Here is a 24,620-nt window from a genome sequence, read left to right as displayed (position 1 = left end):
CCTTTGGTCCCGAACCCTGCATCCATATTATGCAGCATCCCAAAAACAGCATCACATTTCACAGTGGTTGATTTGGAAAACGCATTCTTCTCCATCCCCTTAGCTGAAGAGAGCAGATATCTGACAGCATTTACACTAGGGGGAAGGAGATATGAACATTGTAGATTACCACAGGGATACTGTGAGAGCCCAAGCATATTCAACCGGATACTACATGAAGACTTAGGAAACTTATCAGTTGAGAGCACAATCATTCAGTACGTAGACGATTTACTCGTCTGTGCACAGGACGAAGAATCATGCAGAAAAGATTTGATAACACTCCTGACCCTGTTAGCTAATAAGGGGTACAAAGTAGACAAGGAAAAGCTACAATACTGTCTGACAGAAGTCCTATACTTGGGACAGCTAATATCAAAAGATGGAAAAAGAATAATTCCCGACAGGGTAGAAGCAATGAGATCAGTAAGGGAACCCACAACAGTGAAGGAGATGCAGAAATTCTTGGGAATGTGCAACTATTGTCGAGCATGGATATTAGATTATGCAGCATACACCAGACCCTTACTGCAAGCGCTCAAGGAGGCCCCACAAGAGAACAAGAAAATAGAATGGTCAGGAGAAATGAGCGCCTCATTCAAATCATTAAAAGAGTTGATTTCGAGTGCTCCAGTACTCGCTAACCCTGATTATGAATGCAAATTTTACCTGTTCTCACACTGCAAGGGGACACTCATGACGGCTGTACTGACACAAAAGACGTCCCTAGGACACAAACCATTGGCTTACTATAGTGGCACTTTGGATGCTGTGATGCAAGGGCATTTCGCGTGCAAGCAATCGCTCGCTGCAGCCGCGTTTGCAATTGAGAAAAGTGCCACAATAGTAATGGGATGCCCTGTGACATTGTTTGTGGAGCATTCATTATTTGCAATACTTGAGAGGTCAAAGAGTACGCTGACCACACAGCGGGCAACAGCCTATGAAATCATATTGTCCAGCGCCAATATCCATGTGGTGCGATGCAGGACAGTGAATCCAGCAACATTCATTACAGAAGCGTGTACACTAGAGGACATGCAGGAACACGATTGTGCAGCTTACACAGGAGAAAGAGGGGAAGACACAGTGGTGTGCGAGAATGCCCTGAGCGAGGTGGAAGTGTACTTTGTAGACGGGTCAGCATCAATTGACATGGACACGGGAGAAAAACATGTGGGTATGGCAGTGGTGAGATTAGAAGATGGTGAGTATGAGACATTAGTGCAGTACCGCCTTCCATCACATTTCTCAGAACAAGCAGCAGAACTTATTGCCCTAATAGAAGCATTACATGCAGCTAAAGGGTGCGCAGTGACAATTTACACAGATTCAGCTTATATGACGACAACAGTACATGGAAGTCTGGCCAGATGGGGGCGGAGGGGGTTTCGACGAGCAGATGGGACTCCAGTGCAACATGCAGACTTACTGAAGGAGTTAATTGAAGCACTACGAGACCCCACAGTGGTAGCAATAGTGAAATGCCAAGCTCATACGTCAAATACAGACGTTGTGTCTTTAGGAAAGCGGCAGCGGACGCGGCTGCCAAGGAAGCCTCATACTTTGAGAAATATGAAGCAGGTGAGTACATGCTACAGCACAAGACAAACGAAGAGCTTCCAGAAGGGTACAATACAATGCCTATATCACAAATACTAGAGTTACAGGAAGGAGCAAGTGCAGATGAAAAGACGATGTGGATGAAACGAGGGTGCAGCCAATCAGCAACAGACTTACTGTGGCGACAAAATAACTCAGGAAAAGTGGTAATGCCAGTAAAATTATTAGAAATAGCGTTCCAACAACTACACTTCCCAGCACACAACACGAAACAACACATTGCAGCGGAGATAAAGGAAGAGTGGTTCGTGCCCTGTCTTCAGGAGCACTTATCTAGATTGACACTGGAGCGCACAACATGCCAGATATACAGTTCAGGAATGACATTACTCACGCTCAGGGGAACATTTCCAAAACCAATTGGGCCATTCAGAGAGCTACATATTGACTACGCGGACATGGGAGAAAGGTGTAATGGGGCACGTTATATGATTGTGGTTGTGTGCCCATTTTCAAGGTGGGTGGAACCAGGCCTATGTGCACGACCTGATGCTGAAAGCGCTGCAAAATTCCTAGTGAGAGAAGTATTTCCGCGCTGGGGAATTTGTGACGTGATTCGCTCAGACAACGGCACTCACTTTGTAAACAAACTTTTCAAGGAAGTAACAACGCTATTGGGAATAAAGCATAAGTTGTGCTCGATTTATCATCCTCAAAGTAATGGCATTGTGGAAAAAATGAATGGCCTGTTAAAAGGAAGATTATCGAAACTATGCTTCTCATTAAAAAAGAACTGGATTTACTGTTTACCCCGTGCGCTGTTTGAGCTGAGAAATCAGCCAAGCAAGGACCACCATTTGTCCCCGCACAAAATAGTGACTGGGAGACGAATGCACACAGCACACTCCCCACTGTGCGAACACTCAGATGCACACAGAAGCACTGCAATATTGGGAGACGAGTTCACAGACTACTTGAAGAAATTAACAAGGGCAGCGCGCGCAATATCAAAGCAGCTTTCTCTACCTTTCACGAGAGAAGAGGGGAACACAACAGGGTCAGTTACGGAGCCTGAGGCCCAGGTACAACTGAAGCCGGGTGAATTTATTTATGTCCGGAGCTTTGTGCGCCGGTGGAATGCACCACGGTTCCATGGCCCATACAAAGGGGTGTTTTGCATTCCCTACGGCTGTAAAAGTGAAGGGCCTCAAGTATTGGATACATTTGACAGATGTACGAAGAGCATATAATAATGTGCAGGAAGAGGTGAATGAGGGGGCACAGACAACAGCAAACAATGCAAATGAAATGTGTGAATATGAACTTGTGTATGGCAGAAATGCACCTGATTGAGAAAGTTGCTGACAAATATAATTACATTTAAGGGTATTTAAAAAAAAAATGTTATGAACTTATATGTAAATGATGATGTGATAAAAATACGTAGTGTTTTCTCCCCTGTCTGTGCATCCCCAACCCTACTGCCCTCCCCGCTTCCATTCCCTTTCAATATATACTGGCACTGGTAGTGCCAACAAAATGTTTATATTCATGCACTTAATGCACTTTTATATCTCAAACAGGAGCTACCATGGCATCTAACGGGCAGCCTGCAACGGATAGCTTTATTAGATATGGAGAATTGTTAGCTGAGAGATGCAGATATTCGTATGAGTGTGGATTATCTGTGTGCATTACATTGTTTTTTACAATCATGTTTGGCCTAGTTACATATTGGTTCATAGCGTTCATCTCTATCGAGATGAACGAGGGAGGAGGGATTAACAGCACTAATGTGACCAATGCAACAGCAAGTGTAAATACTAAAGAAGGTGATTTTTTGGTATGGGACGGAACTAAACTTGTATGGGGATATTATACCACACCATCCAATGCTGTCATCTCGAAAAATGAAGGGCTGCAGGGAGAAGTGCAAAACAACACAGTATCTCTGCCAAAACTATTTAATTACAATGCCCACAGTTTAAATGATCGAAACCCCTCCGCCATATCCTGGTTGTATAACACCCCCACCAGCCAGCCTGCCCCCATAGCCAAAAACACACTGGCCCTCATTATGACCCTGGCGGAATTCGGAAAACGATGGCGGAAATGCAATACCGCCATCGAATAGCGCTCGGTGCGACTATGACCCGTCACCGCAAAGTACGAAGCCACTAGCGACACCGTAGTGAACGCCAACGCCAACTGCACCAAGCACGCGCGCGCGCGCCATGCCAAACCGTAAACACCACCATGGCGCAAGGGTACGCCAATTCCGACCCTAGCGGACATGTACCTAACGCCATCAAGCATGGCGGAATGTACCATTCCGCCATGGTGAGAAGTACGGCATCGCGAATCAACCGTAAACGGCCCCACTGAGTGCCTGTACACCGCTCCCTGCCCACAAAGTACAACTCCCCGTAGGTGCAATGAAGCCACAATGCAACCAGTGAAATGTACAAGTCACCCATGCATGCCAACGAACAAAAAAACACAACAGGGGCCAATGGGAGCTGCAGGGCACAGATGGCACGAATACAGAAGCCATCCCAATGGACATGACCACAGTCCCCCACCAAGAAACGCACGCAAACACAGGCACCTGTGACCAGCAATATTCCGAAAATCACATCATTCCACCAGTCCACCTGGCTGACCGGCATCTGTCACACAAAACCCAATCCCCCGCCCCTGAGCATGACAACATTCAAACAGTCATATTGGCAGCCCCCATCCCTGACCTCACGGGCTTCGTAGGCAAACGCGCCCAGTACAGTACCACGCAACTAAACTCCGAAGCTGGAACCCAATGCAGATCTACTCACAATACATCGCTCCCCAAATAGGCATATGCCACATCACTTGCAAAGAAGAACGCTATACGGGCCAAATCAGAATAGAAATTTAATGCACAACAAAATCACCAAGCCCATACAGCCATCAGGCCATGAACTCCAAAACACATTTCACCATTGTGGGCTGCATCCGCAAGAAATGACCAGCCACTACTTGTGTGACGCCCTGTTCCATCATGGTACACAGAGCCACATTCACGTACGAAAAGGCAACATGGAAGCGCACAGAACCGCAGGGCCGTCCCAATGGGGAGGCACTAGTCCAGCTGAAAGGCCGAAATGTTGCTCCGAGCCACCAGTACTGCGTAAGGGCATGTGGCCCATTGGCGATCGTCCCATAAGATCGTAATGCTGCTCCACTGATTAACACGAAGCAGCAGGTGTCGGGAGTAAAACCCATCTGCAGGAGTGGCATACAGATGGCAGTGGCAAAAGGGAGGAGATACCTGTCAACCAAAAGAAAAGAAAAAGAACAGAATGGCCATCAGAACTACATTCCAACAACTCACTTCAATGATCACACTAAATCCACAGCCATATGCATGCTAGCCCACTCCAAAGGTCCATCACCACCCAAAAACCACTTGCGACTCATAACTATCTATATCGAGGTGTAAACACCATCACAAACGAGTGTACCTGTGCATGCGTCAGTCAAAACAGAATCCATCAGATGGGATTGGTAACGTGCATGGACACAAGTGTCTGAGGGCGCGTCGAGACAGGGAGGGCTCAACAAGGCCAGATAGACGATGGTCCCACTATGGCAGCCCTGCATCACATAGCGTAGGGGAGGCGGATAGATCCCAAGAAGCCCTGTACATGGCAAACTCTGTATCAAATCACCTGCCCATGCATCCATTCATCATTCCCTCATCCCGGGATCAAAACGCCTGAATATTTACTCACATAACATTAGAAATATCCATTGAGTCTGCGCGTTATGCAGCCTGCAAAATCCACAGTGCCCCAGCCCGTAATTCCAGTGTAGTGAAGTAACATGTATTTGGGAACGTCCGGCCTCATCGCCCACGTCGCTATTGCGCATCCCATACTATTCATATCAATCATTGCATCCTCGCCATGGCCCCTGTCCCAAGGACATTGAACAATAGTACGTTATATTTGCAGTCAGACCTGTGGGCATTTCCTCGCCGCCAGCTGAAAACCGAAAGCGCCGCCCTTCGAATTCCTCATTTGCAACATCACGTCGAAGAGGCATCTGTGGCCGTTTGAAATAACTAATTAATCCATTGAGTGCGGCTGTGTGTGAAAATGGCAACTGCCTTCACCCACAAATGGGACGCCCCGCCCGTCGTTGCAACTCGGTACAGTGATGCATGAGGGCCCACCGTTACTCGAGTACTACGTTCCACTGACCCTTCACAAGTCTGTTCGCGACTGCACAGATAGTATGTGAAACAATGGGACCACAGCAGAATGAACATATCAACCAATGTTACACGGCCATCGGGTACAAATACATGATTGCAATAGCAAGATGCCATTCCCCGAATTGCAGCGTTGTGCGCGGGACGTGCTCGGCCAAAGGGGAGAGCAGTTTGCACAGGTGGAATGAATCACCACAGGTGGAGGCCATACAGCCTGATAACACATAAATTGCACAGCCAGTCTCCTCCCACAACCACACTGAAATGCTACCGGCAGGACTCGCGATGTTGGCCCTGGGGGACATGATAGCACTGCAAGTACTCCAACTCCAAGAAGAAGACGAACACCAACTACAACCGGCCGCACGGAGGAGACGCAGGAGGAGGAGGAGGGCAAGGCAGGGCCAGCAAGGGCCGCCAGCACAGCCACTACCACCACGCAGGCAGCCCGCAATCCCACGCCTCCGAGCACATCCGTTCAACCTCACTGATGAGCAGATCCACACCCTCTACCATCTGGACCGGGACACCATAGCCGCCATTGTGGACATGACACAGGCTGACCTTGTCAGCATGATAGATAGCCCAACCGCCATCCCACCCCTACTGAAGGTGGTGTCTGTACTACACTTCCTGGCCACAGGCACCTACCAGCACACAGTCGGACAGTTGCATGGCATTTCTCAGCCACTGTTCTCACGGACACTATTGCAAGTGCTCGATGCCCTCCTGCAGCACGCAGACGACTACATCTCCCTACCACGCTCGGAGCAGGAAATTACCAACACAAAAGTGGGATTCCATGCACTTGGCAGCATACTGGGTTGCATTGGTGCCATCGACTGCACCCATGTGGAATTGGTCGTCCCACATGCCATGGAGGCCCAGTACCGCAACCGAAAACAATTTCATTCTCTGAATGTACAAATGGTGTGTGACTCCAACAGGATCATTACACATTGTTGTGCCCGATTCCCTGGATCAACCCATGATTCTATGGTCTTGAGGAACTCTACAATACCACGCTACATGGAGCGACACGCAGGGAACAGATCCTGGCTACTCGGTGAGTCTCATTACATGCATGATAATGTGGGGTATGTGATTCGGCAATGACCTGGCAGGAAGGGGGTGGGGGGTGTGCGTACATAGCAATGGCATTCCACATCATACGTTTATCGTCCACATACAGGTGATGCTGGATATCCACTGAAGAGATGGCTCCTCACACCAGTCCGGAACCCACGGGACCAGCATGAGGAGGACTACAACCATGCCCACTCACGTACCCGTGTAGTCATTGAACAGGCATTCGGCCTACTGAAGGGTCGTTTCCGCTGCCTCAGCAGGTCTGGCGGGGCACTCCTGTACCGCCATGAGAAGGTTGCAAAGATGGTGATGGCATGTGTCATGCTCCACAACATGTGCGTACGTAGAAATGTGCCCATGCCCCCTGACGCAGAACTGCAAGCACCTGATGATGGTCATGATGAGGGTGGGGATGTGGCAGCACCTCAAGGAGTCTGCGAGGCACCGGAGGGCCGTGACATTCATCAGCATCTCATTGATGTATGCTTCTAGCACTCACGCCTGGTGGCTGATACATGGACACGGGACTCGTGGCACTGTGTGTGTCTTGGACATGCACAATATGGACTGTACGCCTATGATGGCCTAGTACACAAAGATCAATGTCCACACATCTCATTGGTTGATCGTGCACTGTTTATGGCATATGTGATATCATGTAGTACACCCTATCGACCTGCCACCCAAGTGAGCCCAACACACCCCCTCCACCCTCCTACCTCCCCCCCGAACACCAGTGTCCAAAGATGCTCATTGTCAGTGGGCTGTCGCTATTGCAAGCCCCCTCTGCGGGTATCAGGGGCACCCCTGCCTGTGGAGCGCAGGTTCCTCCCAGATCTACGTTGGGGGCTGCCCTGGACGGAACTTACAACGGATGATGTCTCTGCCTGCTCACGTCCATGCATGTCCCTAAGGGTTTGCGAGAGCTCAGTGAGCACACGGCGCACTGCGGCAAGTTCGGCACATACGTCCTTGGACGTCGCATGCAGTTCCCCCCTCAGGCTCTCGGTGCTACTCTCCATTTGTGCCCTTAGTGTCTCTGTACCTCTCTCCATTTCTGCCCTAAGTGTCTCAGTTGATGTTTCTATGTCTGCCTTAGTGCCCCCACATTCATCGGCATGGTCCTTGAGGAGCGTGGCCAGTTGCTGCTGTTGCACGATTAACTGGTCGAGGGACTGTTGCCTCTGCTGGGCCATGGCCATTTGCGGGGGTGTCACAGAGGGGCTGTTGTCCTCATGTTGCCTTGCCACAGGGCTTGTGGGGGATGGCCAGTCGTCGTCTTGTGGGTGCCCCTGCGTGGTATCCTCATGTTGTACGGGATGGGACAGACAGGGGGATTGGGACAGGTCATGGATGGATCTGACTTCGACATCCCCGTCTTCTGTGTCGGAGCATGCTGCCATCAATGGGGTGTCACCTATGGTGCTGCTGCCACCAGAGGCAGTGCCTTCTGTGGCATCCGTTGGGGGGACCTGTGGTGGTGGTGTTGTGGGCATGCTGGCTGCTGGGGTGCCTGTTGATGTTCCCTCCTCTGTGCTGCCACCTGATTTGTGCTGCTGCCGTGTCTTGATGCGTGCAGCTGAGGTGGAGGGTCTTTGGCCGTTGGTCTTGGCCCTCTTTGCAGGTGTGCTGGTAGGGGTGTCCTGATGCTCGTCGTTTGGATCGGACCCTGTGGTGGAGTAAAGGAGGGCGAGGGTTATTAATGGGTCTGTGGGTATTGGAATGGCATTGTATCACATGCATTGGGGTGGTACCTGAGGGTGATTTGGGTCGGGGCCTTGGAGGTGCTTTCATTTGTGTGTGGGGTGAGGGTGCAGCCTGCAGTTAGGGTGTGCCTGCTGCACGTGTAGTGCGTGTTTTAGGGGTTTTTAATTATTTATGTATTTATTGTGGGTTTTAACGTGCGCTATCAGGCCGATGTGTGTGGACGTTCTCCTGGACATGTGTTTCTGTTGCACTATGTGGACACATGGTACTTCACATGGATGGACTTTGTGGATTTGGCATTGTTTTATTTGGCCCACCTACCTGAATCTTCGGATGTCTGCACTCCTTTCTCCATCCCTCCGACTCCCTCTATGCTCTCCATTCCGATGGTGGAGGCACAGATTTCTTCCCAGGGGGTCAACTTGATGGGTGATTCAGGACCTCCCCCGGTGGCTGTGGCAATGTTGCGGTTGGCAGAGAGTATGCTGCGGACGCGTATCCGCAGGTCGTCCCATCGCTTTCGGCATTGCTGTGGGTTGCGGGGTGCGGTCCCCACCGCACTTACCCGCTGTGCCACCAGAGCCCATATGGCCTTCTTGTTTGCAAGTGCCGTCCTGGTCATTTGCGTGCAGAAGACGACGGCAGCATTCTCCTGGAGGGTCTCTGTAAGCACGGTGAGTTCCTCACGGGAGAAGTGGACCTGCCGCTTGCGGTCGCACGCTTTCTTCGCTACTTTTCCCATTTTTCTTGGTTTCGCTAGGGTGGATGTCGGGTTGGGGTGTGTCTCAGGGTAGTGTTTTTAGTGGTTGTGTGGTTTTAGTGGTTTTATAGGTGTACGGCGGGATGTTTCCCGTTCCGGGCCCATGTTTTAACTTCCGTTTCCGTATATTTCCGGTCACCGTACTTTCCGGTAGGCGCACACTGCGGTGTCCGCTGTGATGGGTGGCGGTATTGCACCTAGGGCGCCGTACGGCGGCGGTGTGGGCCGTTTTGGGGTCATTTCCGCCATCGCGGACTTTGCACTTCCGCCATGCCGTGGTGCTCGTGCCCGATGGGTCGGAATGGGCCGCACTTTGCTCCTTCGTGCAATGGCGGAAACGCTATTTACGCTGTGGCGGTCCGGTCAGTCACTTTCCGCCAGGGTCGTAATCAGGGCCACTGTCTAATAACATAAAGGAAGAAAATGAAAGAATGACAGCAACACATGAAATATTATATGATGATTGGGCAAAGGGGGGCGGGAAGGAGAAAGGGGGCCCCACTTCGTCCATCGCCCATGAAGCCGGGAAGTACATTAGGAACAAAAATAACAGATGAAAAAGGGAGGTGGGAAGGAGGAAGTATGATGAGTACTATGGGTTAGGACTAGATAAAATGGAAGACCCGCGACACCCCCACCAGACAAATAAATGGTATGCGGACATGAGTGCAACAGCTAAACAAACAACAAATGAAAGCTGGTATGTCTGCTCCCTCATTCCCCATGCTTCAGGCACGCCCAAGGTATTGTTACCCAAAGAGTTGCCTATTGTTGATGCCCAATGTCTCCTTCATCTCACACTGTGCAGAATTAAGAACACCTTCCAGGCACATGAAGTTACTTTTAGAATGCTGCAGAACAAGAAAACTTGCTATCCAAAGACAGTAGGAGTAGTATGTCTGGAAAAACCATTTTTTGTAATACAAGGGACACTTTTTTCAGACAACAAGTGGAAGGACGAAGAAGTAATGTGTAAGGCTGAAGCACTGAGGGGTGTGGCACCAGAGAAATTGCAATGGATAGAAGAAACGTGCACACCAGTATGGAAGGAACACATTTCAAAACTAACTTGGGTAACAGCCATTGAAAAACCCTTCAAGCTGCAGAAAAAAATAGACTATGAACTGTGTTTCAAAGGAGAGGGGAAAGCCTCAATGGGGACAAACAAGAACTGTAACAAGACCCTCACCATCCCAGATTTAAGAAAAGGGACAGCGGCCCTGATGGACACGTATTGGGTATGTGGCAACCAGGCATACCTGCACCTCCCACATTCATGGAGTGGCAGCTGCTCGATGGCCACTCTGCACTCAGCACTAATGGTAATCCCGGAAAGCCACATTGATGGGAGCAAAAGGACGCGAGAAAACAGCCAACAGAGTGCGGCCCAGCCAACTGCAGAGCCACAAGTATATGTCCTGTCTTCCGGGAACAAGGAAGAGGTGCTGTCCCGAAACAGACGAGCATCGAACTACATATCAAAGGCATCGTCAGAATTGCTGGCACAGATCCCAGACAGGTACCGACTATTCAGCTCTGCAGAAACATTCTTCGCCTCACTCATCCCAAGTATCCAGGCGCGAGCAAATGCAAAATGGCTCCAAATAACCTGTTGGGAGCTGAAGAAGGGTTCAACGTAGTAAAAGTGAAACTAAGGGCATTATGGCTGATGACCATGCAAAACAGGTCTGTCTTGGACCTGTTGACAGCGATGGATGGAGGTGTTTGCCGAGAAATCGGAAGTGCCTGCTGCACTTTCGTACCTTCCGAAGACGCAGACAACGGCTCCCTGTCCCATGTGATCGAAGCAGTACATAATCTAGGAGAAAGAATGAGAATGGAAGGTGGAGCGGAAGAAAGCACTTGGCTCGATAAAATTTTTTCTTGGGTTCTATCATGGCTGGGAATGATTGTGAAATTTTAGATGCCGGCTGTGGTGTTCCTCCTCTTTATTTTTTGCCTGTGCCAGGTGGGTCTTCGATGTTGTGCTAACGCAGTACCGAATGGTGCAATGATGATGGTGACAATGGGCAACACCCGTGGTACAATACAAGCTATGCAGGAAGTGCAGGTACAAACAGGAACAGATTACACACCAAGATATCAGCTAGTACCTAGGTATCACGACAAGGATATAGTAGATAAATTATGGCATACTACCATTAGAGAGCCCCGTATACTAGAATGGTACAAGGAGGTATGGGTAGACTTGGAAGGAGAGAGCGGATGTATATACCTCACTTGTACCCCAGATGAATATGCTAGGAGAGGTAAGAGCTTAAGGGAGGGTGTGCAGAGCATGGATGCCCATAAAAGGCACCCCTGCATGGGATGATGCAATAATGGACGAGGAAGAGTGCAGGAGATTGGAGGATCTAAAGAATGTGTTACTTAAGTAACGAAAGGGGGGAAATGTAGGGGAGGATTGGTCCAAAAAGACCCCCCTTGCCTACATCCCCTCCCCCGGTGAGGGCCATGGCTCATCTCATGTCCCCTCCTTACCACCAGGGCCCAGGCGGTGGATGGCTCACCTGCTGAACACATTGCCCAAACATATTGCATTTAGCTAGGCCTCAGGAACCATTTTGTCTAATAGAGATGGTGTGAGCTTGGCGCACTGCAGCGCGGCCCCCACCTTTGGAGAGTTTCAATGATCCCTGTGGCCACAGCTTCCTGGCAGATCCGCTGTGAGCCCGTTCCCACGAACAAGACGGACATGAGCTAGTGTAAGATACCAACATTGTAACATTTCACCTTCCGCAGTGTATCACTGCTCCCAACATGACCCGGCCAGCAGAGCCTGGGTGGAAAAAGAACTGTAAAATGGCCCTCGGATAAAAGCAAAAGTTCCCAAATACTAATGCCAAAACTACCTGCGATGGGCGCATTTTCTCCACAAACCTCTTTTGATTAGAAAACCTGTAAAACGTATAGATATGACAGAATGCATGTTCACATGGCATTAGCAATGAAGCACCCACACCACTGCAGTTATGTACAAATAGTAGAAACGTCCCGGGGGGTTATTTGTTATGCGTATCATTGAAAGGTTTACACCCCACGGTCCCGCGCCATAACCGAACTAATGCTGCTAGAGTGCAAAGAAAGACAAATGCAACCATATTAAGGGATAATGGAAAGGGTGCACGAAAATGCACCCTCCATGTGTGTATGCCCAAGCCCCTTATGTGCCACTACCGTCACGTACAGTGGCGAGTCGTTTCTATGCGCTCCACCAACCTCACTACTACCTCACTTACTGCAAATGTATATACATATAACAAAATGTTGTAGTTGTTAAAACATAGTGTACAAATAATGTGCTCGGGCTGGCTATATTCGAGAGGCATTAGCAATGTTAAGATATGAGCTTTGGAATGACTCGATTAGTATTGTATATTATTTGAATGTTTATGATGCTTTCACCTCAAATCAGCAACACACGAGGAAGATACCTTTGTGAGTATATGTAAGGCCATTCCCCCTCCCTCCCAGTAAAGCCTGCCAGACGAGAGAGCAGAGGCCCGCGCCGCGCTGCTCCACCTCCCCCAACTAGGCTGGAGCCGCTTCAAAGATTTGTAGTCCCCTCTGCAGCACCCAAGGCCACGGCCCGCCACCTGCATTATTTACAGCCCAGCAGTAAACCTCAGCCTGAATACACAAATCCAAAGGCGCCCTCCCTTAAGCCCCACAACCCACCGGATCACCTTAGGTTAATGGCCCCTGTAAAATTAGGACACCCAATATTATGGCAACATTACAGCAACACATTCATAACGACTTCTAGCAAGACAGGAAGACATGTACCGTCTGTCCCATGCCCTGAGATCTAGCCCCACGACCTATGGTACCCGGTCAACAGGACACTGGTAACCATGTACTGATGAATCGCCATCAAAACCCTCTCAAGGTGCATTCCTCCTGTGTTGCATTAACCTGTAGAATAACCTATTGGAAGATTTACTAAAGAAGATAATATTGCAATGACTGAATGACTGCGGTGTGCATGGCCTAGGGCAAAGAAGTCAGGAAAAGACATCCATCTCTGACACTGGCCACAGTGGCACAACAACACCGCCCGGATGAACCCAGCTGACCTGCCAGGCCCAGCCCAACCCACGAGGCTGACCACTGACGTCCTCCAGCCAAGGCCAACCACATCGCAGCAACACCTATAGCTAGTCGTCACCACCCAATCCCATTTGAACTTGTGCCCCCTATAGTATGTAGGTTCTGATGACGTTTTTTGTAAATATATACGCCTGTCTTTGCTATTGTCAGACAGAGCGCTCTCTGAGTTTGCAGAGTTCGTTGCATGCCCTATTCTGATTGATAAACTCCCATTTACGCTCACCCGCACTTTGTATTGGCTTTATTCCCATTCTGGGAGAGTCCATCATTGTCTCTCATTTCGGGGAGGATCGTGCTGGTTGGGGATGCTTGCCTTCAACCTCCAGGGGTTTGGCATGTTTTAGGACAGGAATAGTAAAGCAGTCATTGATGAAGGAGGCATAGGAGGGGTTGAGGGTTTTTAGGCAAGCTGGGGAGACTACAATGGGTAGCGCTGTCTTTTTGTCGTTGAGGCAAATGTTATGGGTAGCCATCCAGGGCTGAATGGTACAAAAGAGTTTGTTAATGGTGTTGGAGTCATTGGTGTAGTGCCGGAAAAGAAGAATAGAATTTGCCTGTCGTCCGCAAAGTATCGAGTATATCTAAGAGGAGTTTGGTATACGTGTTGTAGATGTTGGGGGAAAGGCAAGAGCTTTGTGGGACTCCAAAGGGGACAGGGATGGGGTTGGCTGAGTGGTTGTCAATGAAGACTCTGGAGGTACGATCACTTATGAAGGGTTTGATCCATAGGACTGCCTCGGGTTAGTAAGGGGGATGGGTGACCAAGGCTGCTTTCATAGTGGTGGGTATTTTGCATGAGTTGAATGGGAAGTTTACACATTCTGTGATGGTGGGGTTAAGGCTATGGGCACAGAGCTTCATGATGTTAGTAGGGGAGGTATATTCTTTGCAATTGGAGGGTTTAAGGGCCAGGATGGTGTTCAGGACAGATGTTTGGGAAACATGGGGAAAGGAGAAGCTAGAAACTGGCTCCGTAGTGGAGGTGGGAAGGCTAGATTTGGGCAGTACTATGAGGTTCTGGTGTGTAGGCTTGGCGACTAGTAGACCTTTCTTAGTTATTTTGTTAGAGTTGTTTAATTTTGGTAGTTAAAGCAGTTTGTATGGTGGTGCTCCACGCTTTGTCGTTTTGAACTGAGGTGGTTGGTGCACTAGGGTTTTCTAATAAGCTCAAGATGGCAAAGAGTTCCTTGGTGTTGGAACTTGTCATGTTGATTCTCTTGTCATAGGAGGCAGCTTCAGTTGCAAAAATAGCAGCCTTGTAGTTCTTTGAGGTGATGGCGAGAAGGGTGGCATTCTTGGGGGTGGGGTGTTTCTTATGTAGGCACTCAATGTCAAGAAATTATCGTGTTAACCATATGATAAAAATCCCCACTGCCTCACACTACCAGTGTTGTGCACCTACTCAACACAAGAGCATTTGAAGTGCAAAATTAGCACTGTCCATAGATATGCAAAGGCAAGCATTTTGGTGCATATTTTCTGAGTCCTCGTAAGCAGGCGGAGGAGACCCGTAAAGTTCTCACTTTTTTGTAAACAGGCCCCTGCTGCCTAATTTTCCTTGTTTTCATGGCAGAGTACAAAAGGCGAGTATAAAAAGGTGGCACACACGCTTGTACGCTGCCCTTTTGTTCTCACCATGCAAATAGAGTAAACGCTGCCTGCCATGTACGTATGTCCGGCAGAGTTTACAATGGATTCCTATGGAGTGCGTCTGCTTTTTGCTGTATAAAAATCAGGCAGCCTCCATAGGAAATCACAGCATTTGCACCAGCACGAAAAGCCACGCTGCTGCAAATGCTGAAGTATTTTTTATGTCGAAGAGGACGGGGTTATGGGAATGAGAACTTTTAATCGCACCTCACCTGTGCCATACAAATGAGCCACCATGACGTAAAGGAAATGCGTAAAAAGACTTGGGACAGACTTTTACACATTTTGTTCTCAGTATGGCCTCATTTAAAACCAGCTCCTTCATGTGATCCAAAGGGCGATAATCAAAATGTGACGTGCATACTTGATAACACTGTTAAATTAAGAGATCCAGTTCAGATGTATGTTTTTAGATATATATTTTCGTTAAAAAAGACGTGCTATATAGGTCACTTTCAATAGCTGCGCGCGTGGGTGAATGGGCGGATGGGTGTGTCGCTAGATGGATTGCTTTGTGTGCGCCTGCGTGGGTGTGGATTATAGCATTACACCGTGCTAAGCTTTTGTGTAATACGCAGAAAGCGTGTTTTGGGTAAACGTACGTTGACGCAGGGTTGCAAGGGAGGGGGGGGGGCGGGAGAAGGATTGGCAAGTGAAGCAGTGGCATTGATAAGAGACCAGAGTTCTCGCACACATATAGCAACATGTAAACTCCATGCACTGAAAGATGTGCGCATGACGGCATATGGGCATCGTTTTTTCAGACGTCCTTGTCAAATAAAAGGTAAACCTTCCTTCGGGACACAACATTTCAAATTGTGGGCGTATCTCATGGCAATACTGCCTACAAATATACATGTAAAGATACTGATCGTGAGAGTGACAACTGGTTAAACCACGGATGTTGGTGCCTGATCTGCCATGTTATCGACTCATACTGACCTTGGTGCCCGCAAACATCCCTGGGATATGGGAGATGGGGCTGTGCGAAGTGTTGCTTTTTGTTTACTTCCCAATTTCGAATGTGTAATCATAATGTATCCAAATGTGTCCTACGTAAAGCGCTTTAGATTAACAGGCCGATTCATGGAATTCCTCACAAAAGTGTCGCACGCAGCTGGTGCACAGCGTGCCAGTGCGAATGTCTGCGCCAGCCGCGTGCGATAAAATCAATTTCCGCGCACAGCGTATTCATGGATTCTCACCTCCAAAAGCCGACGTGGTGCAGCGACCCTGCAGCAGCGCCAGTTACGCCCCCAAGAACGCCCTTGCGCAAGGAAAAGCCATCAAGATCGCAAAACCATCGCAAAGGGCCGTGCCAACCTTGTACCAGTTTACCGGACTGGCAAAAAGCAAACGCAAAGCGGGGAACGCGTATTACGGGTTTCGGGAACATGCGTGCGCTAGAAGTTTCACACGCGATCTGGCCTGGGGGAGCGTGTGCGTGTATTTCAGGGGTGCACGAGAAGTTCCACACGCGATCGGGCCTGGGGGAGCGTGTGCGTGTATTTCAGAGGTGCGCGAGAAGTTCCACACGCGATCGGGCCTGGGGGAGCGGGGTACGTGTATTTCAGGGGCTCGCAGGTGGTTTTACACGCCATCGGGCCTGGGGGAGCGGGGTATGTGTATTTCAGAGGTGCCCGAGAAGTTCCACACGCGATCGGGCCTGGGGGAGCGGGGTACGTGTATTTCAGGGGCTCGCGGGTGGTTTTACACGCGATCGGGCCTGGGGGAGCGGGGTACGTGTATTTCAGAGGTGCCGGAGAAGTTCCACAAGCGATCGGGCCTGGGGGAGTGGGGTATGTGTATTTCAGGGGCTCGCGGGTGGTTTTACACGCGATCGGGCCTGGGGGAGCGGGGTACGTGTATTTCAGGGGTGCGCGAGAAGTTCCACACGTGATCGGGCCTGGGGGAGCGTATGCGTGTATTTCAGGGGTGCGCGAGAAGTTCCACACGCGATTGGCCTGGGTGCGTGTAGTTCAGAGGTGCGCGAGAAGTTCCACACGTGATTGGGCTGGGTGCGGGTATTGCAGGGCTGCACGGGAAGTTTTACACGCTCGCCTAAAACACGTATTCATGGAAACGAACGTGGCCAATCCGGAAACACTTACGCCAGCAGGAAGTAGGCGTACGTCCACCCGCACAGCATAAAAGTGCACGCAAACAACAAACAAGCTCAGACGCCAGGATGAACATACCGATCCTAGCAGCAGTGGCCGTGGGATACCGCAGGAGGAGGAGGAGGATAGGCCGGGCCAGAATTTTTACACCCAGAACCAGCCTTTTTGGGATGCCTGATGACCATGTGTATGGGAGGTACAGGTTTCCACCTCACATAATACTCGACCTGGTCAGTGAGTGGGAGGATGACCTCACATCAACCACCCTGTGCTCCCAAGCACTCAGCCCCCTGGAGAAGGTCCTCAATGTACTGCACTTCCTGGCCACTGGATCATTTCAGCGGACAAATGCCATAGTGGGGGGGGGTGTCACAGGCCATGCAGTCACGCTGCCTACACCAGGTCTTGGCCATCATCACTGCACGCCCATCAGTCCGCAGGCACATATACCTGCCCAGAACACCTGCAGAAAGGCAGGCTTTTGCCCAGGATTCCTCCAGGATTTTCCCCAAAGTGCTAGGTGCCATTGATTGCACCCATGTGGCTCTACGTCCCCTCAGGGCAACCGAGCACATCTATAGAAAACGCAAGCACTGGCATTCCATCAACGCCCAGGTAGTATGTGATGCCAAGGGAATCATCACCTTAGTATACGCCAACTATCCAGGCTCCACCCACGACAGTTTCGACTACAGAATGTCTACCCTAAAACACCCACGCCAAAAGAAGAATTGTACACTGTCTGAGGAGACAGGACAAAAGGAGAAGTCAACGCTGTTTGAGGAAACAGGTCGAAGAGAAAATCAGAAAAATACTGACAGAGGTAACATGGAGTACGAACTAGAAACGCTGTGAAGTAAATCGCGTGTGAACCGACAAGAAGTACAGATTTCACCCACTCGCTCTCCACAGGAAGCACGTACAAGGAAATGACGTACTACACGCACCTTTTAAACCGCACCACACGTCCAACGTCACTTCCGCGTATACACACTGAGGCACTATCCTCCAATTACGCGGGCTGACACTCGGACGTGCAGTTTTTGGTCTAGTAACAATCCACCAGGTACAGGGACACGCCCGCGTGTGTCATGTCACAGACGCGCCTGCGCTGTCAGGGCCTTTAGTCCAATGGAATCGTGTACACAGGCCAATCGCGTGTGGAACTTCTCGCGCACCTCTGGAATACATGCACACACTCCCCCAGGCCCGATCGCGTGTGAAACTTCTTGCGCACCTCTGAGACACACGCACACGCTCCCCCAGGCACGATTGCGTGTGTAAACACCTGCGAGCCCCTGAAATACACGCGCCCAGGCCATTCGCGTGTGAAACTTCTCACGCACCTCTGAAATACACGCGCCCAGGACAATCGCGTGTGAAACTTCTCGCGCACCTCTGGAATACACGCACATGCTCCCCCAGGCCCGATCGCGTGTGAAACTTCTCGCGCACCTCTGAGACACACGCACACGCTCCCCCAGGCACGATCGCGTGTGTAAACACCCGCGCACCCCTGGAATACACGCGCCCAGGCGAATCGTATGTGAAACTTCTCGCGCACCCCTGAAATACACGCGCCCAGGCCATTCGCGTGTGAAACTTCTCACGCACCTCTGAAATACACGCGCCCAGGCCAATCACATGTGAAACTTCTCGCGCACCCCTGGAATACACGCGCCCAGGCCAATCGCATGTGAAACTTCTCGGTCACTCCTGAAATACACGCGCCCAGGCCAATCGCGTGTGGAACTTCTCGCGCATCTCTGAAAGACACGCGCCCAGGCCAATCACATGTGGAACTTCTCGCGCACCCCTGGAATACACGCGCCCAGGCCAATCGCTTGTGAAACTTCTTGCGCACCCCTGAAATACACGCGCCCAGGCCAACGCGTGTGGAACTTCTTGCGCACCTCTGAAATACACGCACACGCTCCCCCAGGCCCGATCGCGTGTGAAACTTCTTGCGCACCTCTGAAATACACGCACACTCTCCCCCAGGCCTGATCGCGTGTGGGCCTTCTCTGGCGCACATTTTTTTCCTGCGCAGGGACGCTAACGCCTGCTTTCGTGTGGCGGACATGTATGGGCCTGTGCGTGTCTTTGGCCGTGCGCTGTTTTTCCCTATTCGATTCCATGAATACGTGTTGCAGGCGAGCGTGTTGTTCCCCATTCTGCGTGTGACGCCCTGTGTTACGCCTACTTTTGTTATGTGCGCCGCGCTATGTGCGAATTCGCTGTAGCCTTATCGCACGGCGTTCGATGACCTGTGCGCCAACGTGCGCCGTGCACTTTTTCAGCGCACATCCCACATTTTGCGCGTGCACGGGCTTTCATGAATTGATGTGCAATGTTTTCTGTGCGATAATCGCACTTGCACTGCGATTTTCGCTATTTCACTGCGAATCGCACATTTTCGCACGCGTGCGCCGTTTTTTCGGCGCACATTAATTCCATGAATCGGCCTGTAAAGCGCTATATACAAAACAAAATATTATTATTATTTCACCTCTGCGCGGGTCATTTTCTAATCCGCTGTTTTAGTAAAACGTGTAAAAGGCATGTGGGAAAGGATAACATGTGTGTTTACACATGCTTTACCACTCTGAGAGATTGCGACATTTCGCAGAATGATAGTTGCGTTTCCACCGACCCTATCTGCTCTACCTGCCCAAAAGTAAATCATTCAAACCAGCATCTCGTTTTGATGGGGTTAATGGATGCAATTCCTAGGGAATACGCCAGTTTTTTTCACCTGCGAAAAGCTGTACGATTACATAGATATCCATGTTTAATGCCTCTTGCCACGCGTACATGGTGGGAGGGATTTACACTTGCAAATAATGTATATACACCTTTGCCCATCACAATTTGCATACCTTTATTGTACCTTGTATTAACAACAACTAAAACTGCGTGCAAGTGACTGCAGTGCATGAAAATGCAAACATGGCTTCCCCCCTCCTTGCAATTACCACTATTTTAACACACTGGTAAAGCCAATAGTTATGGCTTTGGCATAGTCATTGCAAAGAGTGTATGCAAAAGGGTCCGGGGCAATGGTCAATGAGGAGCAAGGCAAAGAAGGATCAAAGATGGTGACGGAAAGAAAGGTGAAGAGTTAGGAAAGAGAGTGGTGCTAATTATCAAGGGGACCCTCTACAGGTGTACAGATAGGTGTATACGAATGATGGTTCAAGACAGAAAATCACAACTAAAACGTTCAGCATAGATGTGAAAACGCAAATGTCTGCATTTGGATCGAGCAGAAACTGTTTAGAAATAGTCTTTTATGGTCTACGTCGAGAACTCTGTGAACACTTAGCTAAAACACTAAACTCTTCAAATCCAACTCGTCTTTTGTAAAAATCTAAATTGATTATACACAAAAAAAAAAAATATATGGGCCTAGACTCCATTGGGCCGATTCATGGAATTTTTTGCACGCAAAGTGTATTTTTGCAGTGCAAAGTCCGTGCAAAGTCCTATTACACTGCAAATATTACTATGCGCTGACTTTGCACTGCACAAATACAGTTCCATGAATCAGGGTTTGTGCAGGCAGTGCAAAGGCACTTTTCAGAGGTGCGAAGTCTCTTTGAAGCGTGCAAATAATTCCATGGATTGGGACCCATGTCTTCAAGTAAAAACCCTAAGCGAGAGAGAGCCAAGGCATGTTACGGCAGGGCAAGTATATCCCAATTGGTGCTATGACGGCTGCAAGTGGTTCATGCTAGTGCCACATCCAATCGATATCTATGGAATCGTGTCTACTGGATCCACGTCACCTGATCAAATAAACTCACCAATGTCTTTATTGCAGTTCAGTACTATATAGAGACACCCATCTGTGAGTGATTTGATTTAGTAGAAACCATTTGGAAATAGTCAACTTTCACTGATACAAATGGCAGAAAAAAGGCACACTTCTAAGTTTCACCACAAAAGAAATGAGGGCAATGTGTGGCATGCACACGTCGTTCAAATATGTGCGCTTTTCATGCTCCTTTCAAAATGCATTTACAAAGGAGATGACATCTTAGCTAAGCAAGTGTCCTTTGTGAACATCTTTGGAGTTCTGCACCATGTTCATAAATATGCCTGTATTAAGTAGAGCCTTGTGGGCTTTTTCATATGAACTTCAGTTCATGTTGCTATGAAGTGTTTCCTGAAGAGGTTCAACGCTGTGGAGATTGTTGATCCTCCGGGGAGGCCAAATATTGCTTCATACAGGGAGCTGTCTGGACAAATTCCAGCCCGCATAAAGCCAAGGACACGTTCAAATGCCCCAGCAGTGTTATCCAAACCCAGTTTGACTTAATGTGCATGGTATAGGCACCATGTGTGAGCTTTATGTTTCAACACTGGACTTCTCTTCATAATTGCAGGCAACTTTTGGCCTAAGAGTGAACGCCACCCAGAGAATCTAGCCTACCAGAAAATGCCAGCGACGCAGATTGGGACAAATGCAATGCTGTGGGCATGGTGCTGACAGCTATAGTGCAGTGCATTGCTTTGCATGTCTTCGACTTGGACTGGGAGGCATAACATTCTGTGGGCATGGCGCAGGTGTCAAAGAATGCCATGTCTCTGGCATGAAAGGGAGCTCAGCGTAGCATGGACGGGGGTGGGGAGTTAACCTAAAGACACCTGTAGAGTTGCTTGGATCCATAGATCCGATTCCTGCTTCAACACGTTCATCACAATAACTTTGGTTTACTCAAGTTGGAGCTTTAGACGAAATGTGTTTAAATGGATCCTATATCCAAAATAATCATTGCCAATGCTAATAGAACTGCCTTTGTATAGTAAACATGGTGTGTGTGTGTTGTATATGTAGATATGGTGTCTGCAGGAATCTGAACAGGAAAACAATTACATGGTCATGAAGTCCAAACACCCTCTATATCCTAAACACTAATAGGATACATTTTGCAGAAATCTGAGTGGCTACCACCTCTACCTGACAGAATATTTATTATATGCCCACTGTGACAGTAGAAGAGTAGAAGGGAGATGTGCTGTATGTTTAATGTCATAGAACTGGAGCCTCTGAAAATGGCGAGTCTGCGGCAACGTAATAACATATAGTTGTCATTTGTGGAAGCTTTAGCAGCAAGGCTAAGAACTAAATGGGCACGGAAACAGAACATCCTTTGTACAATTTTGAGCTGAGAATGCGTACTTGTCATTGTGTGCACACAATAGCTTTTGCTACTTTTCCAATGCCTATAGTGAGAGGTACTCTCCAGCCAGGTCAGATCTTTACACATATACGCAACTGAATTGGTGCAGTTATGTGGTTTATGCAAATCCTTACATCTCCTACACCGAACCCTCGTTGTTGCACAACATATAGGGCCTCATTACGAGGTATGCCGGTAGCCATGCCGCTATTGGTGGCATGGCTGCCGGCAAAACCGCATCTGTGTCCGTGTCCTCGGAATGAGGACTTACTGGACCATTCCTAATTCGGATGGCCCAGTAATTCCTCACTCGAGGACAAGGACACGGTTCATCCCCATTCCCATTTCAGCCCCCATAGGGCTGAATGGGAATGGGAGAGGGAGTAAACAACGGGCCATTACGAGATGGCCCGTTGTTTGCTCCCTCTTCCCCTCGCGGGACCCGGTATGCACGCCTGGTTTTCCCGGGCGTGCTTAACGTGTCCCGCGAGGGGACCTCGTAATGTGGCGGAACGGGTTGAACGGCGCCGCAGCCTTTTACGGCGCCGTTTAACCCGTTCCGCCAGGGTCGTAATGAGGCCCATAGTTACATTAATGTCTACATGTCAGAGATAGCGGGAGAGGACCTTCATTGGCTTGCCATCTTGCAATCTGCATGTTTGAGAACTCCGAGCTCTTGACTCAGAGGCGTCCTCTGCAGGTGCAGCTTGAGGCTTGATTTGCAGAAGTGTTTTGTAATGGTGCAAACCCATAGGAAAATCCTCTCTGAATCAGGCCCTTGAAGTCAGGACTTTGATGCTGAGTAGCATGAGCAGAGCGAGTAGGCGGTTCATGCTGGAGATGTGACTGTGGAGACAGCGACAAAGAGCATGAAGAGCAATGCAGGTAAACAGAATGGCAAAAGTTACCCAGAGCCTGGTACCCTCCAGGGTGGTCCCGAAACTCAACGGGACTCGCAGGGATGCATTGTGTTGCTGGTGCCATGAGCGGCTGAAATTGAAGCTAAGGCGCTGAGGCACTGCACAAATGATATACAGGTGTGTATCTAGGCATGCCTATGTGCACACCTAGACTATTTCCAGCCTCGCCCCATTTAGCACAGCATACCTGCAGCCACTTACTAAGCCCCTACCCCCACTCACCCCCTTATTCTCAGCTTGGGCCCCAGCATTTAAACATGTTAACAAACCGTTTTTAGTGGACAGTTTTTAGCTCCAGCTTACATCTCAAGCTATGCAGTTCAGCTAGGCAAAGCAAGTGGTATAAGTCAAGTATAACAAGCAGATAGGGAAGACAAGGCAAAAGGGGGAAAAGAGGAAAGAAGAAAGGCATCACTGGCCATTCATAAAATAATGATCTGTGTCTGTCTTTGAAGATCAAGAGATGGTACTTGGTACCTGGATCACATGGATGCTTGTTTTTCACAGGCTGTCACTGATAGTTGGAATCTTTCGCATGAACCATACATTTCAGTTTACATTTTTGTTGATTTAACTACTTGATGATTTGTTAAATAAGTGGCTTATGGGTATATGGACGACCAGATCGGGCATTTATTATGCATCATCGTTCTAGCTGCCTAACGGCTAGCATATTGGATGCATAAACCCCTGAGTGTGTCCATAAAGTTATTGGCTCAGCTTCTTGTCTAAATTATGCCAAAATACTTAACTATCCAAGAGCACAAAATGCCCATATGAGGAGGAAGTGAGAGACTCCTACTCAAAATAATAACAATGGGTATGATCTCAACAGTGAGTGGGGTACAGATGAGATCCATCGGATAGCAACAAACCGTACTACTGCCTATGACGAGCCATAATTGTTGCAGTATGTACTTGCGTAGCAGTAAACAAATAACTAGAAAAGGCTTTAAATGATCTGAAGGAGATACCATCATGTCTATAAATTAAAGTTAGTAACATAATCCCAGGAGTTGGACTGCTAAAATTGCACAGACCCAGTGTCTACCATAACAGATGTTGTAGCCAGCTCAGTAAACATGAGAGCAGGAACTCCAAGTGATATCAAAGAACGCTCTGCCTAAAAGAGACGAATGTAATGCTCGACACACATAAGATCATGCAAGAGACTTTGATTTGAGATAAGAGAGGGAGAAAGAT

The sequence above is a fragment of the Ambystoma mexicanum genome, chromosome 2p (genome assembly GCF_040938575.1).
Source record: "Ambystoma mexicanum isolate Mex_15411 chromosome 2p, UKY_AmexF1_1, whole genome shotgun sequence".
Taxonomy (NCBI): domain Eukaryota; kingdom Metazoa; phylum Chordata; class Amphibia; order Caudata; family Ambystomatidae; genus Ambystoma; species Ambystoma mexicanum.
This window is presented reverse-complemented; position numbering follows the sequence as displayed.